At 46.0% G+C, this 19,200-nt stretch overlaps 1 long non-coding RNA gene across 1 annotated transcript in view; it reads left to right on the top strand.

The window, feature by feature from the left end:
* The first annotated feature begins 7,010 nt into the window (after positions 1-7,010).
* The window catches only part of LOC146425397 (uncharacterized), a 244,001-nt gene continuing 231,811 nt past the window's right edge, over positions 7,011-19,200 (top strand). Inside the window, exon 1 of the long non-coding RNA XR_014846547.1 lies at positions 7,011-7,390. This is a non-coding gene — a long non-coding RNA (uncharacterized LOC146425397). The remainder of the gene's footprint in view (positions 7,391-19,200) is intronic.

Consider the following 19,200-nt stretch of genomic DNA (forward strand, 5'->3'; position numbering starts at 1 on the left):
GGGCTTTCCTGCTCCTTGTAACAGGAGCAACTGCCACTGGGTTAGGCTCCTTTACTTCCTGTTCTATAATATCTGACAGTGTATGATAAGCATATGCCAGGGCCCAACATATTGCACTGCAGTTGTCTCTGCACTTCTCTTTCAGATACTTCCCCACCTCAGCTGGTCTCGGGATTTGTCCAGGGGGAAATTCCCAGTCTATTGGGTCAGAGAATTTCTTTAAAGTTTTACCTATGTCCTCCCATACTCCACACCATTCAAATTTCCTCACATCTGGATTAGGTGCCTGCTCCTGCTCAGCCCCTCTGGACTTCTCAGCCCTCATTCTGGTAAAACTGAACATCATATACATGGAAACTCCTAGGTAAAGCACCTGTACTACCAAGTTAATGGTCTCTTTAACATCCAGGGGAAACTGAATATTCTCAAAAGATGATATACCAGATTTAAAGGGAAAGAGATGGGTGAGGAGCCAGGAAGCTTCACCCTCTACTTCTCTAACAGGTTGGGTAATATTACTAACAAAACTCCACAACAGGTTACTAAAACTAGAGGAGGAAACTAACAGAGCATGTACATCTTTAACTGTTTCCCATACCTTCTTACAGATCGTCAGTATCACACACATTACTATAACAAGCCGGAGTCGTGTCCCTGATTGGCGGAAATTATACATTAGGGACAAGATTGCCCCTACCTGTTGGTAGGGAAACAAACCTATGTGCCAAACAGACAGTATTACATCAAACAACCTCCCATCAAACAGCATAGTGACTACTGATGGCTGTAATTCAATACCAAGTGTTTAAAACCAGAATGCAATTATTAGGGTTTTTTCTTCACTTTCTCTAACCCCACAAAAGGTGTAGAACAAGTAATCAAGGCCCCCTAAGTTGGGCGCCAAATACTGTCCCGGGTTAATGATAAGACTCTCTCTCCTCCGAGAGCGAAGGGCCCCGACACCCCCTCCCCCACCCACAACAGAACCTCTTAGATGGAAGTGAAGAAAAAACTATTTATTTGACAAAACCACGCAGAGTGCCCTGCAAGGCACAGGGGAAGGGGAAAACCAAGGTGAAAAGGAGTTATTCAACCTGATTAAAAAGTCCTTTTCTCAGACGCAGCCCCTCTCCTCCTCGCCCCCCCCGGGGCCGGGTGGAGCTCCCTGGAGAGCTCTGCTGTCCTCTGGCCCTCCTGGGTCTCCGGGTAGCAAAGCAGATCGAAGAGAAGGGGTCCAAACGAGGAAAAAGAAAAAATGGGGAAAAAAACGGGAACAGAGCTCACTCCGACCCCCGTCCAGCACGCAGTCTCTGCCGGGCGACGAATCCTCCCCCGGAGCGAGGCTTGGGGAAAACGTTTTCAAAACAACCCGCGTTTCTCTCTTCGGCTGGGTGTAGTTAAAGAGACAGGACCACACATTTTTTCTTTCTTGGGCATATAAGCCAACGATAGGGGATAAAGGATTATCATAACATCAATCCAAGACAAAAGGGTATACCAAATTTTTTAATTGAGTGGGTGAGTTGCCTTTTTGCATGGTTTGTTATGAAAAGCCAGAATTGGCAGGTAAAAATCCTGAGGCCATCTCTGTAAAGTAGACTGGCAGTTTGCAAGTAGCTTTTGGGGAAAGTGTGGTTCCCCCATGCTCTGGGAGTGGCAAAAGGCAGGTTCGAGTCCTGCAAAGTGTTTTTGCCTTGTAAAAAGCAAGTTCAAGTCTTACAAGGTATTTAAAACAAGGTTTCCTTGTAAAAACAGGTTCAAATTTTGCAAGGTGTTTTTGAGTAGGGTTTTGCTCAGGTGCTTTGAAGAGCATTGAATTCACGTGTCAACTATGAAGAATTGCAGGTTTGAGTCCTGAAAGAGTTTGCAAGCTGCTTTTGGGGAAAATCAGTCCCCCTTTTGCTTTGGGAAAAGCAGGTCTGATACCGGCAGTGTTGTTTTCTGGGGTTCAAGTCTCCGAGGAGTTCTAGTCCTCTCTGTGTTGTTTTCTGGGATTCAAGTCCCCAAGGAGTTCCAGTCCTCTCTGAGTTAGAGTCTCGGTGTCTGAGTTGATTTTAGATTAAAGTCTCCTGCCTGGGATAAAGCAGGTTCCAATACCTGCATTGGATTTTGCAAGCAGCTTTCAGGGAACTTGTTGTTCCCTCATGCTTTGGGGAATTTGGCAGCTGCTTTTGGGAAACATGGTGGCCTGTTGCTTTTTTCTAAGTTGCTAGATCCAGTGGCCAGAGGCTGGCCACATTGTCTGCAGAATTGTGCAGCCACAGCCTTGGTGGTAACAGGCCTGAAAACTGACAGCAGGAGGATTTCTGATTGTTAAAGTTTCACACCAAGTAAATGCTTTGTTAACTGAGAAAGCCGCTAAGTGGATGACCAGTGCTTGGTTATTACAGTATGAATCTTGTTTAATGGAACAGGAAGATTTAGAATTGAGAAGTGGGGAAGGGTTTAACCTAGCCTCCTGTCTGAATGGCCCTGAAGAGGGGGGCCGGGAAGAAACCCATGATTCCATTCAAGTAATAGACCTCCAGACCAGGGCTAGGGAAGATTTGTGAGACTCCTGAGGGAGAAAATGTGTTTATCAATGGGTCTTCAAGGGTGATAGAATGGAAGTGATTTACAGGATACACCATCATTAATGGAAGGGAATTAAGGGAAGGGGGGAGATTACTGCCCACATGGTCAGCTCACACATCAGAGCTGTATGTGCTTGTGAAAGCCTGTGAATTATATTGGGACAAGATAGTGAATAGTTTTTACTGATTCTAAATATGCATATGGGGTGATACATGCATTTGGGAAATTATGGGAAGAAAGAGGTTTATTACCCTGCAGAGGAAAAACGTTAGCTCATGAGAGCTTAATTTCTCACCTATTGGAGGTGGTGAATTTACCAAAAAGGATGGCAATAATCCACGTTAGGGGACACCAGGCAGGGTGCTCAGAAGAAATTGCCAGGGAGGGAGGCCTTGGGCTGTATGTCGTTTCCAAAGATGCCAGGTGCATTTTACTGAAATGCCTCGAGTAGTGAGGTTTAAATATCTTCTGGTAATACTATGTCAGCTAACAGGGTGGCCAGAAGCATTTCCAACTGGTTCAACAACTACAGGATCTGTTATTAAGGTAGTTTTGGAGCAAATAATTCCAAGATATGGAACTGTGGAAGCAGTGGACTCAGATAGGGGAACTCCTTTTACAGGAAAAATCCTTCGGGGGTTATGGCTGCTTTGGGAGTACAGTGGAACCTCCCTGCTCCCTGGCACCCCCAGTGTTCAGGCCAGGTAGAAAGAATGAATGGGGAAATAAAGAAACACCTCTTAAAGCTGGTGATAGAAACTAAGATGCCATGGGTATGGCTTTTGCCACTGGCTTTAGCAAGAATAAGGGCCAGACCCAGGGGAGATATTAAACTATTTCTCTTTGAACTGATATTTGGAATTCCTTACCCTGTGCAATTCTCAACCTAGTGGGGGGATGGGGGTAGAGATAAGTGATGTATATTTAAAACAACATGTGTCCCAGATACTGTGTCTTGTGAAATCTCTTCGACAGGAAACTCAGCTGGCAGAGACCCTGCTCTTGGACTTTGCTGTTCACAACATCCAACCAGGAGATTGGGTCTTAGTTAAGGAGGGGAAAGAAGCACCACTGGTGGGGAAGTGGCATGGACCTTTCCAAGTGTTACTGACCACAGAAACAGCCATCAAGACAGCTGAACACAGGTAGACCCACCACACTCGGGTCAAGGCCTCTAAAGCCCCAGAGATTTGGACATCTCAGCTGGAGGCAAAGGACGGGAAGCAGCGACTGACACTCTGCAGGAGTGGACCAGAGCAGTAGCCAGTGCGTCGACACTGGGGGAAGCCCCGTGTGCCTACCCACAGATTTCCTGCTGAAATAGTCTGTGTGGGCATCCCTCCTTTCAGATCTCCAGACACTGGGGGGCTAATACTTACTGTCTTTGTTTTATGTTAAGTGGTTTCTGTGCCTTCACTCACCACAAGTGGTGCAAAAGATAACGTGAAGATTAGATTAGGTTACGAGATTGCACCATCAGAATATTCTTCTTAATAATCTTACCTTTATCTTGTCATTTAGGTTTGGTCCAGAGGTGGGAGAATCATTTTTTAACCCTAGGAAAAGAAGTAGAAAAAAACCTTTAACCTCAGCAATTTCTGGGCCTGCGGAGGGCCAGGTGGATCTGAAGACTGGCCATGGGTGGCCAGCCCAGTTGAACCTAAATGGTGGGTCAGCACCCTAAGTGAGGTACATAACAGAATGGGGTTTTGGGATGAGGAAGGAATTCCATGGTGACTTCATTTTTCTGAAAGAGGCATTTTTTGTCTAAATAGAACAGGGGGTATATACATGGGAAAAAGTGTTTGTGACTGGACTTTGTCTTTGGGTTTAGATTGCTGGGCCCCCAACTGCTCTCCTTACGATTGCTCCAAGTATCAAGGCAGATGGAATCAAACACATGTTAAGCTCACTAATGGTAGCTGGGTAAGGTGTTCCTACCATAATTACCAAAGGGATTTTGAAAGATGTATAGCAGTGGGGAGGGACAGGTTTTTTTAACAATTATTTTTAAGCTGCCCCCGAGATAATTCCACAAGTAGGACACATGTTGTCCATGACTATCACTGGAAGTGGCACCACCAGAATGAAACCAGAATCCTTTTTAGTAGGTTCTGGTCCAGATCTCACAAAACGGATCTGGAATGTAACTGTAGGTGGAAACCTTTTGTGAGAGCTTGGAAATGCAAATACTGTGATTTTTACAGTAAGGCAACTATTATTGGAGGACCGTTAGGCCTAGGAAGGAAGCTGTATTTTGACCCACCAATTGATAATGAAAATTGGAAAGGCCCCTTTGCTAACAGAACCTGGGCCTTGAAAGGGCATCATTGGATTTGTGGCCAACAATCTTATAGCAGGTTTTTGCATTCGTGTGCCAGCTGTGGCGCTGATGAGCGACGCAAAGACTCCAGGCAGGTGCAAAGGAGAGCTGTTTATTGCAAAAAACCCTGCCTTTTTAGGTAGTTAGCCGGTTATCAGTTTATATAGTTTTAAGGCACAACAAGCCCAAGTTAACCAACCACCAAACACCACGAGGTGGACACGCGAATGTCACACAGCAGTCTCAGTTTCTCACGTCCCTCTATTCCAGCTGAATCGTTAGTTCCCTTCTACTTAGACTAAGTAACAGGCTGAAGCCATGTTATAAGACCTTTCCTTTACAAAGCCTTACCTATTGGTAACAGCAGGTTACCTCCAAACTGGTCAAGAATATGTTATGTAGGGTATATTAGACCGTTGTTCTTTTTATTACCACAAGTTCTGGGAAATCAGTTAGGAATCAAGGTATATGATGATCTAATTAGAGAAAAGTGGTCAATTGATGGAACCCTAGCTGAAAGGAGCACCCAGAAGTGGGGAAAAGATGAATGGCCACCTGAGCGAATCATACAACACTATGGACCAGCCACTTGCAATCCTAATGAATTAATATCAAGTGCCAGAGAATCCATTTATAATTTAAATCAGATAATTAGGTTACAAGCTGTCTTTGAAATAATAACCAACCATACAGCTACATCTCTTGACCTTCTTGCTGACCAATCCACTCAGATGAAGAATGCAATATTCCAACATCAGATGGTACTAGATTACCTATTAGCAGAAGGGGGAGTGTGTGGAAAACTAAATGACTCAAAATGCTGTTTACAAATAGATGACAATGGAAAAGTGGTGAAACAAATAACAAAGGGAATAAGAAAGTTTGCTTATTTACCAGTCGAAACGTGGAAAGGATAGGAATGGGACATGTTTTCGTGGTTGCCTGGTGGACTATGGGTTAAACAAATGCTCTTTTTCCTCTTATGTGCTATAGCAAATTTAATCTTTTTACTATGCATGATACCTTGCTTAATGCAGCTCATTCAACATGTGATCAAGGGGATGCATGTAGTAGCCATGCCTACCGATCCAGAAATGGCTACACAAGAACAGAAAATCATGTCACTGCAAATAATCACAAAACCAAAAAAGACCCAGGAGTAGAGAATCAAGTCAATAACTAAAGTTTGTAAAGACAATTATTGAGAAAATTAAAAAGAGAAGGGATTGAAAGAAATGAGAAGGGAGTGTCTTTATGTGAGAAATGTCCTCTCACTACTTAAATTTTGAAAGAGTTTATTCACTAATTTTCATAGTACAAACAACGATAAGAGGCTTAGAATGGCTGTCTGCCATTACACAAAGCAAAGTGCAGCGCGTGGTGCATAGCCACTCATGGGGGGAAGCCAGAGGCACACCTTCTGGCTAAGGGATACAGTTTTTATAACCCCCTAACCCCGTCTCCTTCAGGTGCTCCGATTGGCTTGTTGTCTTCAGTCCTCATTAGCTCGTCCTTTCTAGGGTCTTCTGATAGGTTAGCTGCTTGCCCAGCTCTCCCCTTTCTTAATCATAACATTTAAGTTAGCCACAACAAATTAACAATTAGACATAACAAACCTATAGAGGTAACCATAACATTTATCAGTAAGCCCCAAAAAATCTATAGAGGTAGCCATAACATATACACAATCATTAACAAATAACCATAACAAATACCTCATAACCCTTTACGAAAGCCAACTTCATGACTTCATTTATAACAAATCCCTCCTCTTTCTTTTTGTTACAACATTTGGCTTTCATAATCATTCTCAATTTCATTTATTCATAAATTAACTGGGCCTCCAGGGAAATATCTTCTTAGTCATGATTTTTTAATGTTGCCCACTCTCTATAATTCTTCCCCCAGGGTTATGTTCAGAACATCCCCATTTTTCCCCTTTTGGACACTCCCCTCTTAACTGTTGTGCAATCATTCTTAGATTCTCAGCAATCCAATAGGTCTTTCCATCTTCGGGGCAGGTCTCTAATTTAGATGGGTCAGAGCACTTGTCTGTGTGAATATGTGCTCTAAGGAGAGATCCCTGGGTCACCTCCAAATAAAGGGACCGTGTGGTGGTTTTGATTGGCCCAAAACATCAGTAAAGTATTTTTAACATCTAGGAGAAATTTGGACCCCTCAGAAGCTGTTGTGGTAGGCCTGGGGAGGTGTCTGAGGGGTGGGGAGTGGCACAAAGATGGCTCCTGTGTGTCCTGAGTGTAAGTTCTGGAAGTTTTTACATCAAGTCCAGCAGAGCCAATCTCTGATGGCTCTAAAGGTGATGGACATGCTACCAGCCAAGTTTGGGCCAATTGGAGGTACTGGTTACGCCTCTGTGAAAACATATTTAAGAAGAAATCAAAACAAAGCAAGTACACACTTCTTTCACTTCTTTGTAGTTGGAGGAGGTGGAGGTGAAAATATGTGAGGGAGAACAGCATGGAGATTGCCAAGGTCAGTGAAGAAGGGGGGGGAAAGGGGTGCTCCAGTGCTCCCGGCACCGGAGCTGAAAACTTTCTGCTAGCCGTGGTGAAAGCTATGGGGGGAGCAAGAAGTTTCTCCTGCAGTCCATGGAGTCCATAAGGATGCAGAAATTCACCCACAGCCCACTCCAGAGGAGCAAGTGGATGCCTGGAAAAGACTGTGAACCAGTGGGAGTCTCATCTAAGAGTTAAAACTGCAAAAGGCCTTGACTGGGAGAGAAAGGCCTTGCTCCTGGCATGGAAGCAGCCTGGCCTCGTCTCGGGAGAGTCTGCACAGCACCTTATGGACAAAAAGACTCACGTTGCAGCAAAATTCGGGCGGGATGTTGCTCGTGAGATCGGACCCACGCCAAAGAAGTTCTCAAAAGACTGTCTCTCATGGTAAGGACCCCCTGGCTAAGTAGAGAACCTCTTTACCTGATTGGACTGACCAGAGGACCCCTCAACCTGCCCCCTGTCTGTGTTGCTAGTTTGGAAAGAGGGAAGGGGGGGGGGTGAGTGCAGAGACTGCTTCTTAAGAGGGTGGGGGTGAGAGCAGAAAAAAAACTGTCTGAAGAGAGAGAGAAACAAGTAGAGATAAAGAGTATTTGTAGTAGAAGAATTGTGGTGATGAGTAAATTTGAGAATCTGCTCTGTGGACTGAAAAGAGACCCCACACCCTGCCCCCCACCCGGCTTGTTGATTGTAAAGGAGGAAAGGGGGTGAATACTATAGGTTCATAAGAGGGAAGGAGGAGTGAACAAAAACTGTATGAAAAGTTTATTTTTGCCTGCATTTATCCTCCAACTCTGTTAGGTAATTAAAACACTTTTTTGCAACTTTAAGCTTGGAGCCTGTTTGCCCTCTTTTCGTGCGTCCTCCTGGCAATGTCCTGTCTAAAACCCATGACAGACTGGTAGCATTTGTGGCTGGAATACTAATAGCCACAGAAAAATTAGCAGAGGTCCGGCATGAGATGCTTCTCCACTCTCCATACCTGTAGGGCTGCACCCTACAGTAGAGTAGTTGACTCACTGTGGTAGATGCTATACCCAACCCGATCTTGCCCTCTGCACCTTCTTGTTGAGTTAATTCTCAGTCCCTTTAACAGACGTAGTGCTTTCTCACCCTTACCGCAATCCAGATTGATGCAATTTTATTCACTTGAGCTGTTAAGAGGTGAGTGTATGTGTAGTACGGGGGGGAGAACAGGCAGAATATGTCCCAGAGAGGTCCTTACAAATCTAAAGAACAGTTTACTATACTTTATTAGCCCCAAAAAAATTATAAAAGGTAACTTTGTATCTCCCAAGGTGCTTGTCACTGTCCACTCCTTTGGTTCTTCCACAGGTCCTTCAATGCAGCTTGCATGGGTCCACCCTTTTTCTTTGGTTTGGATTGAAGCTTCTGTAGTCAACAACACCTGGAAGGGACCTTCCCATTGAGGAGTTAAGGGCTGTTAGTTGGTGTAAACAGTCCCTTTCTTTTGCACCAGATATTCCAAACCTCTCTTTAGAGCTTAGAGCTTACTGCATTGGGCAGACCAGTTGGATGGTCATCTCTTTCATCCTTTGTTCTTCAGAGACCACACCTATCTTCAATTGAATTTGGAAATCTCCCCACCTCCTTGAACACTTCCAAATCCTTTTACCTCTGTGGACAGTCCTTTCTGTAGTGTCCCTCCTTCCCACAGTAAAAACAGGTGCCCCTTACTGGTCTCTCTGGCCTGGTCTGCATAGAGGTCTTATTCCCTCCTCTTTCTTTTTTTATCCTTTCTTAAACCCTCAGAGGAGTTATTTTTTTTCATTATGGCTACCATTATCGTAGCTTTAGCTTCCATTCGGCTCTCATCTCTCCTCACATACACTTTCTGGGCTTCCCTTAGTAACTTGTTCAGCCCTCTTTCCTGCCGCTCCTCCATCCTTTCTAGTTTCCTTCTAGTGTCCAGCCAGGCTTGTGTCACAAAATGAATCTTTAGTAAGACCTGTCCTGCCAGGCTATCAGGGTCCATCCCTGAATATTGTTGGATGTTCCTGCGGAGTCTTTCCAGCCACTCTGTTGGTGTTTCATCCTTCCCTTGCTGCCCTTCAAATGCTTTAGCCGTGTTATTTAACTGGTCTAGTGGGAATAGGGGCCCTTAGAAGTACTGGGCCTGCTGGGATAGGGGACCACAAGGGAGGTAACACATCCATGGGGTCTTATACTTTCTCCCCCCTCTTCTTAGCCTGTTCCTTCTTATCAGCCTCTGATAACTTATTCAAGGCTTGGCAAATCTAATTTTCCAAGGACCCATACCTAGGCCAATAGACGTAACTCCTTGATAGTAGAGTCCTTCTCCCAATTTGCCAATTTAACCCCCAAGGGGCTATTTGGTTGTCTTACTCCCCCCTTGTCCCATTTTCTAGCCTGTTCTCAAGGCTCAGTAGCAGGACACTGAGGGAGTGGGGTTCCCCTAGTTCCTCCCCATCTGGTCACTCCCCCCTTACACCAATACACAGCACCATACACAATCTTCTCTCATTCTCCTTTTTTTCCTTTATCCAGGCACACTCCTCACACCCTTCCTCACACCCAAATCAGCCTTGCAATTCAACCCATGGTTCTTACAAGTAGGAAGGGGAACTATACCACTGAGCCTGGCAACCTGCACACTGTATTGAAACCGACTTGGCACTGTGACACTCAGAGCATTTAGGACAGGAATTTGGATCTGGTGGTTTTACTCCCTCTATATATTCATTGAGGGAATGTAGTTCCTCTAGTTTTCCTTAGCTTATCTACTGTGGCTATGTAACCAACAATTCAAAATTCAAAATGGTGGCTCCCGCCGAAAAAATTAAAAACCGGCGCTCCCGCCAAAAAATTCAAAACCAGCGCCTCCCGCTGAAAAAAATTTAAATCGCCGCCTCCCGCCAAAAAAAATTAAAAACCTGCGGGTCTTGCCGGCACACACACCAAAACAGTTTCGAGCCGCTCCCACCAGCACACACACAGAACCAGTTTTGAGCCGCTCCCGCCAGCACAAACATTGAAACAGTTTCGAGCCACTCTTGCCAGCACACACACTGAAACAGTTGCAAGCTGCTCTTGCCAGCACACACACTGAAAGTTTTGAGCCAGCACCTCCTGCCGGCACACATACACACAGCGACAGAACCTTTCTACTGGAGACCAAGTCTCCACACCTTTTAACAGAATTTTGACTGAACATTTTACTGGAAATTCCCAGAACTCCAGGCAAAGTGTCCCCACCACCGGAGATTCCCAAAATCCCAGGTAAATCTCCCTGCCTTAATTTCACAAACACACAAAGCCTCACTCACTCCTCATTCTTTCTGTGGCTACAACACACTCTCTTTTTCAAAATAAACCTGGGATCCCTCTGTTTAATCACACCACTGACATAGATACCTGAGCCCCGCCTATGCAGGTTGCCTGGAGAGAGCACCCTAACTACTCTCTGGACCCCAGACACTCCTTAACGGTACCCATCTCACCCTGCTGACACCCAGAGATTCTCCCCGAGAGCTCAATCACACCTCTCGCAACCACTCCCCCCTTTCACCGGGTGCACACTCGCCTTGGGAATCTGACCGTGAGTCCCCGTCTCAGTCACACACTTTCGCGCTGTCGCTCTCATCCGCCCCCCGCAAGCTACTTGCAGCACCTTTTCGCAAGCGGGTCCGTGCACGAATCGTGGGCCATGCACTCCATGCAGGAGGAGCCCAGGTACCCTTCCCTACTTATCCGTTGTTTCAGTTCGCTTTGTGAAGCCTCCTCTCATTCTTCAGGAATCAGCCAGCAACAGTCGTTGATCCCAAAGGATATCCTCAGAGCTGCCAAAAAGACCAGCGGGGCACGTCTCTTCCAATGTCCTTCGGGACCACCAAACTGGAGGCCTATCCCGGACGATAAGAGGCTTAGAATGGCTGTCTGCCATTACACAAAGCCAAGTGCAGCGTGTGGTGCCTAGCCACCCATGGGGGGAAGCCAGAGGCACACCTTCTGGCTAGGGGATACAGTTTTTATAATCCCCTAACCCTACCTCCTTCAGGTGCTCCGATGGGCTCGTGGTCTTCAGTCCTCCTTGGCTCGTCCTTTCTAGGGTCTTCTGATAGGTTAGCTGCTTGCCCAGCTCTTCCCTTTCTTAACCATAACATTTAAGTTAGCCACAACAAATTAACAATTAGACATAACAAACCTATAGAGGTAGTCATAACATTTATCAGTTAGCCCCAAAAAATCTATAGAGATAGCCATAACATATACACAACCATCAACAAATAAGCATTACAAAAACCTCATAAACCTTTACGAAAGCCAACTCCATGACTTCATTTATAACAGGGGATCAAGTGAACCCTCAGAAAGTTTGTGGATGACACTAAGGTGAGTGATCTGCTGGAAGGTAAGAATGTTCTGCAGAGGGATCTAGACAGGCTGGATCAATGGGACGAGGACAATCTTATGAGGTTCAACTCGGCAAAGTTCCGTGTGGGAGATAATGAAAAGCCTTACTGTTAAATCCTCTTCACTCTTGCTCACCAAAAAGCATTTTGAGGATGCCTCCTGCATGAGGCAATGATTGGCTAGTGAGACACGTGGACACTGCATGATCTGGGAAATGATTGGATGGGAAGGCACATGATTGGCAGTGACATCACATGGGCAAGCAGCCAATCCGTGCTTAGCCCACCTAAGTGGAAAGTATAAAAAGGCTTGGCTTTTTTGCAATAAAGGGATTTTCTTCAAACCACCAAGGAGATAGTATACTTTGTTCCCCAATGCTACAAAATGTCCGTCCCAAATTGGGACCAAAGAAAGGCAGTGAAAGAAGTGGACTGCACTGGTAGCATCACCCTGCTGAACCAAGGATTGGTCAACCAAGGAAAAGGTCCAGTAAAGGAACCCAAAACACATGCCTGTCACCTATCAGGTGAGCAGCAGGGGAATAATGGAAAGGAAAATATCCTTTGAACAAAGATAGAGCCTAGACCTTATGGGGGGCTCCTGCATCGGCAGAATATAGTCATCTCCTATGCTAAGTTAGGTACTTTGCTGGATTGGGTGTCCATGCATATAAAAGATTTCCCTCCTACCGAGATTTTTGAATTAGAAGCCTGGCAGGCAGTAGGACAGAAGCTCTTTGATATCGCTATTATAAATGAGATTATGGAGTTGGCTTTCGTAAAGGGTTATGAGGTATTTGTTATGGTTAATTGTTAATGGTTATGTATATGTTATGGTTACCTCTGTTGATTTGTTATGGTTAGTTTTTAAATGTTATGGTTATATCTGATTGTTATATGTTCCTGTTAAAAGTTTTGTTTTGTTAAGAAAGGGGAGAAAAGTGGGTGTTAAATAGCATAAGGGGATAGCTGGGCAAGCAGCTAACCTATCAGAAGACCCTAGAAATGACGAGCCAATGAGGACTGAAGACAATGAGCATATCGAAGCACCGTAAGGAGGCAGGGTTAGGGGGTTATAAAATCTGTATCCCCTAGCTAGAAGGTGTGCCTCTTGCTACCCCGTGTCAGTGGCTAAGCACCCAGTGCTGTTACCTCTACTTTGTGGACCGAGTTTTTTGTTTTGTCCCTTATTGTCTTTTTGTTAATAAATGCTTAAAATTTTACAACAGTGAGCTTCGTTTCTCACATCGACAGAAATGGCAAATCCAAGGCTTGCAGCCAGCTCGTCACATGGGGAACAATAATGGCGGCTGCTAAAGAAAAGCGCACTGAAAATCGCCATCTTGTGACTTCAGAAACCGAAAAGCACGCGAAAAGCCGCCATTTTGAAATAGAAAACGGCGCGGACAGCTGCCATTTTGTAACTTCAGAAACGGATTTCCCTGAACCATCTGCGCCACTTGCGCCCACCTTCTACGATTCTGAGGTCAGTCCATATCCCACGGTGCTTCTTGACCATAAAAGTCCTGACCCAGTTGGTCCTTTTGACCCCGGATGCTCAGATGCCGAACGGGATGCAGATTTGCACCCTCTGTGGAACGATAATTGTGAGAAACTTCCTCTCACTACTTAAATTTTGGAAGAGTTTATTCACTCATTTTCATAGTACAAACAATGATAAGAGGCTTAGAATGGCTGTCTGCAATTACACAAAGCAAAGTGCAGCGCTGGGTGCTTAGCCACCCATGTGGGGGTAGCCAGAGGCACACCTTCTGGCTAGGGGATACAGTTTCTATTACCCCCTAACCCTGCCTCCTTCAGGTGCTCCGATGGGCTTGTGGTCTTCAGTCCTCCTTGGCTCATCCTTTCTAGGGTCTTCTGATAGGTTAGCTGCTTGCCCAGCTCTTCCCTTTCTTAACCATAACATTTAAGTTAGCCACAACAAATTAACAATTAGACATAACAAACCTATAGAGGTAACCATAACATTTATCAGTTAGCCCCAAAAAATCTATGGAGGTAGTCATAAAATATACACAATGTGAATAACGAGATTCACTCTCCTGTTGAAATTTAAAAGTTTAATAAAGGACAATAGGGGACAAAAACAATAAAGCAAAGAAACAGTGCTGGGTGCTTGGCCCTAAACCAAGAAGCACACCTGACATTGAGGGAGTCGTCTTAAATACTCTTTGTATTGCGTCAGCCTCATGCCTATTCATAAGCATTCATGCATATTCAAACTTTTCTCAAAACTATTTTGCATGTTCCAAGAACTGTTTTGCATGGCTCCTCCTTGGTCCCACCTTTTTAGAGCATGCGCTTTTTCGGCTGTGGTTTCTTCCAGTCTTGGTTATCGTCTCCCAGTTTGGGCTTTTGTTCATGGTCCTTGCATCTGGTTATGGCTGTGATTCGCCCCAATCGAGCTCAGAGACACTTCAGAGACCAAGTCAGAGAAGTGGGTATTTGCTTTATTCGGTGCACCGGATGTGTGGGGAATTGTTTCCACCAAACACACATACCTCAGTACCCCAAAGACACAGTGTTATAGGTAAAATCATGAATATTAATTACATTCTTCAGGATAGGAGTGGTTATACAAATCATTTCTCAGAAGTCATTAATATCATTAGCATGTGCACAACGCATGCTCCGTATATCCTGGTGGTCTTTGAAGCACCCCAAAGCCCTCTCCAAGGTGAAGGTCCTTCATGGGATGATTCAGTGGTTTCTGTGCTGGTTTCAAATGCATGCTTAGCTGATAAGCCATCAGGCCAGAGCTGTTACCTACAATTTGAATTTGAATTAAGAGTTCAGCCTTCAGCCCTGGAAGCCACAGACAGGCGCCTGTGCTGGTGGAAGGGGGGCAAAACCTCAGAGAATCTTTTTCAGCTGATAGTCAGGTATCAGTGGCAGGTCTTCTTTTGTGCTGTTCTTTGGGTGTTATCCAGTCAAGCAGGTAGTGTGGTTAGTAAAGGAAAGTCTTTTAAACTACTTTTATTAGTTATTTTACTACTATATCGAAATCTAGTTCATAACAGAAATTAAAACATTGGTTCTATACCTCTATCTTTATGACAAGACTACTTCTATAAAAAGAATAAAACCATACACACAATGAATATCTACGAAAAGCCAACACTATATTATTATGTATTTATCACACACAACCCTTAACAAATAACCATTACAAAAACCTCATAACCCTTTACGAAAGCCAACTCCATGACTTCATTTATAACAATAATGCTGGAGCACAGCGCTGACAGAACAGTGACAGTGTGGCACAGTGCGAGCGAATGCAAGAGGGCGAGCGGAGCCAGCGGGAGGGGAGCGGCGGTGGAGCGCTCTGAGCGGCCCCGCCAGCAGCCCATGCTCCGCGCCCCCCGGCGCGCCGCAAGCGGCTGCCGGTCCGTGGCAGGCGGGTTCGGCGGGGGCCTCGGAAGCGGCGGCTCCCGCCCAAGGGGGGCGAAGGAGCGGGGTAGCATCAAGGCGGGCGGGGCGGGGCTGAGCCGGTGGGCGGCTTTCCGCGCTAGGGAAGGCGAGCCCTGCCCTCAGGGCGGTCTTGCGGGGCCGGGTCGGTGCAGGTGCCGGTCCAGTGGCGTAGGCCCCGCCCTCAGGGCTGCTGCGCGCCAGCATGGCGGCGCCCACGCACCCCACCCAGGTGAGGCGCTGGGCGTCCTGGCCGTGGCGGAATAAGGAGTGGCCCCCGGTGCTTCGCGCGCCTCGGCCGGTGGCGCCGGCTGACAAGCGCGCGCATTCCGCGTAGACGCCTCGAGCCGCGGCAGACAGCAGCTGCTGGGGCCGCTCGACCCTTCCCTGGCCGCGAAAAGCGTCGGAGAAAGCGGACACGGCCGTGACTGGATGCTGGCGGTGCGGCGGGTGCTGTGGTAGGGCTGCAAGCGGCGCAGGATGAAGGTGCTGGCCGCGGCGCTGGGCTGCGCGGGAGCGGCCGAACTGTGCGCTGGGCGCGGCGGCCGAGCTTCGCGATGTCTGCAACATTGATATGTTAACGTCCTCTGAAAAAAAGAAAGAACTGAATGTCGTTCTCACTACGTGGACGATATTTTGCTCGCAGCTCACGACCAGTCTGGTTTTTTTAAAAAACACCTTGACTTTACACGACTTACAGAAATGACTAGGTTCTTTAAAGTGGTTACGTCATATTTTAGGTTTATCTACAGAACTTTATACCACTTATTTGAATTGCTCAAGGGAGATCCTCATCTGAATTCTAAGTGACGGTTAACCCCAGTGCTCGGGCGCTGGAACAGCGCCAGAGTAAGAGATGGGACCCTGATAAACCTGTTTGTCTTGCCATAGTTGCTAGTAAGTTTCAACCTTTTGCTGTTTTATTTCAGTGGTTTGTATGTGTTAAGGATCCTTTGCATGTATTAGAATGGTTGTTTCTACCTCACACTGCAACGAAAACTGTGTGGATGATTAATGACATGTTTTCACACTTGATTGTAAAAGGCAGGGAGTAGCTGCAGATGCTCAATGGGCAGGACTCACATGTTACATGTTTTGACTTGTCAGAAGATACTAACTTTCAAACTGCACTTGCAGACTTCTGTGGACAATTGCCTGTGGATGGAGGTGGGTATCCTCTCCTTGTATGCAAAACGCTGCTGCAGCATGACCCCCAATGACAGACTGATTTCTTCTTATGGATGCATCCAGCAAAACCAGCAAAGCTACAGTAATGTGGTGTATAAGTAAGACTGCCCAGTAGCATAAAAAGGTCTGAGATTGGGGGACGCCTTAGTGTAGATCTTAGAATTAGCTGCTATTCGATGTGCCTTCCAATTGTTTACATAGGAACTGCTAAATATTGTAACAGATTCTGCATATGCTGCTAATGTTTTTCATTTAGAGTGCTCTTATTTATGACATGTCGATAATCCCCCTTTATTTACAGAGTTACAGACATTTTAGATTGTGATTAACAATCAACAGCATGATTTTTATGTGCTACACGTTTGCTCTCACACAGGTTTGCCTGGCCCTATCGCAGAAGGTAATAATTGTGCAGATATCACTGTTGCGGTTTAAAGGGATGTTATAGCAGACCTTACCCTAGAGCTTCTCTACCCAGCCCGGTTCAGCGCCTCAGTGCACCAAACCTTCTGTCCCAGGGCTGTACACTGCGCTCTCACCAGCCGGGGAGCCATAAGGCTAGGTATGGTTCGTCTGCTTCCACAACTGGCGGTGATAAAGGAGGCAAGGAGGGTCTATGCATCGTGTCCATGAAAGATGTTTATTCGCATGGTGCAGCAGAGGCCAAAGACCTCCCAGAGGCAGAGATGCCTCGTGGACGAAGGCCTCACATGCACAGACACATGTGGTACATAGAAATATGCTGTATAGACACACGTGGAGCATAGACCGCAAGATGGCGGAGGGTGAGGGGGGTTTTATAGGGAAACAGAGAGGGGCGGGGACAGAGAGGCCCAGGGACTTCTGGGCACAGGGGCAGTACATGGGTGGAGTTAGGAGTACAGGAACCAATAGGGAAAACCCGAGGGAGTGGCCAGGGCCATGTGGGGTGGGGAAGGCAGAACAATGGGAAAGGGTAAACACATTAAGAAGGAATGGGTGGGGGACCTGCAGCTATTATCACAACATTTCACTGTTATGCCAGGTATTGTACCAAACACTTTTGCACAGGCCAAACTATCTCATGACTTTGTCCACCAAAATGCTCATTCTTTACGCAAGCAATTTCAGTTAACTTCTTTGCAGGCTCGTGACATTTTACTATCATGTGCCTCTTGTTGTGGAGTTGCTCCTGCTCCTTTGGCAGAAGGCGTTAATCCTCAAAGCCTGACTGCTAACTCTATTTGGCAAACTGATGTTACTCATATTCCAGAATTTGATTGTTTAAAATATGTTCATGTATTTTTTAACACTTATTCTCATTTTTTGATGGCAACTGCCCACACTGGAGAGAAGACCCATGGTGTCACTTGGCACTGGCTCACCTGCTTTGCCACTTTAGGTCTCCCAGACACTATTAAAACTGACAATGGGACAGCCTACACATGGGAACATACTCGTCAATTCTTAAAACAGTGGGGTGTCTCCCACAACACGGGTATTCCCCACTCTCCCACTGGGCAGGCAATAGTTGAACATGCCCACAGGACATTGAAAACCATGCTTGAAAAACAAAAGAAGGGGGATTCAAGGGGTCCACATGACAGATTAGCAAAAGCCTTGCTTGTTCTTAATTTTTTTTATTGAGATGAGGCTGGCCAAACAGCATGTGAAAGACAATATTCTTTCAATACAAAGGCTCATCCCAGACCTCCAGTGATGGTAAAGGACCTGTTAACAGAGCAATAGGCAGTACCCTTAGATCTATTAACATGGGGCAGAGGTTATGCTTGTGTCTCCACAGGTCACCATGTGAAATAGGTTCCTTTGCTGTGTGTGCGACTATTTGTTGCCCCATCCTGATTGGTAAAGGCACTGCGAATGTCTTGCCCCCTAAGATGGATGGAGCAAACATATGACGCTATGCATATTGATACCATGTGCATATTCTTCATGTCATAGGCATATGTTGGTGTTTTTCAAGGGTTGTTACTTTACATCTGAAAATGTTTCAGGATCTGTTCAGGTTTTCTTAAATGACCTTGGCTTTGGGGTAAGGTTTGTGTTTTCATTGGTTAAACAAAGAAGGGGGAGATGTGGGAGATAAAAAAAGCCTTACTGTTAAATCCTGTTCACTTCTGTTCACTCTTGCTCACCAGAAAGCATTTTGGGAACGCCTCCTGCGTGAGACAGTGATCGGCTAGCAAGATGTGTGGACACTGCATGATCTGGGAAATGATTGGATGGGAAGGCACGTGATTGGCAGTGATGTCACATGGGCAGGCAGCCAATCCATGCTTAGCCCACCTAAGCAGAGCGTATAAAAAGGCTTGTTTTTTTGCAATAAAGGGATTTTCTTCAAACCACCAAGTAGATCATATGCTTTGTTCCCCAATGCTACAGTTCCAGGTCCTGGACTTGGGTCACAACCCCATGCATCACTACAGGCTGCATGAAGAGTGGCTGGAAAGCGGCTCAGCAATAAAGGACCCGAAGGTGCTGGTCAACAGCCAGCTGAACATGAGCTGATAATGTGCCTATGTTGCCAAAAAGGCCAATGGCATCCTGGCTTGTATCAGAAATAGTGTGGCCAGCAGGACAAGGGAAGTGATTGTCCCCCTGTACTTGGCATTGGTGAGGCTGCACCTCGAGTACTGTGTCCAGCTCTGGGTCCCTCACTTCAAGAAAGACATTGAGGTGCTGGAGCATGTCCAGAGAAGGGCAATGGAGCTGAGGAAGGGTCCAGAGGGTAAGTCCTATGAGAAACAGCTGAGGGAACTGGGGTTGTTTAGTC

Source organism: Lichenostomus cassidix, chromosome W, assembly GCF_008360975.1.
Source record: "Lichenostomus cassidix isolate B80296 chromosome W, HeHo_3.0, whole genome shotgun sequence".
In the NCBI taxonomy this organism is placed as follows: Eukaryota; Metazoa; Chordata; class Aves; order Passeriformes; family Meliphagidae; genus Lichenostomus; species Lichenostomus cassidix.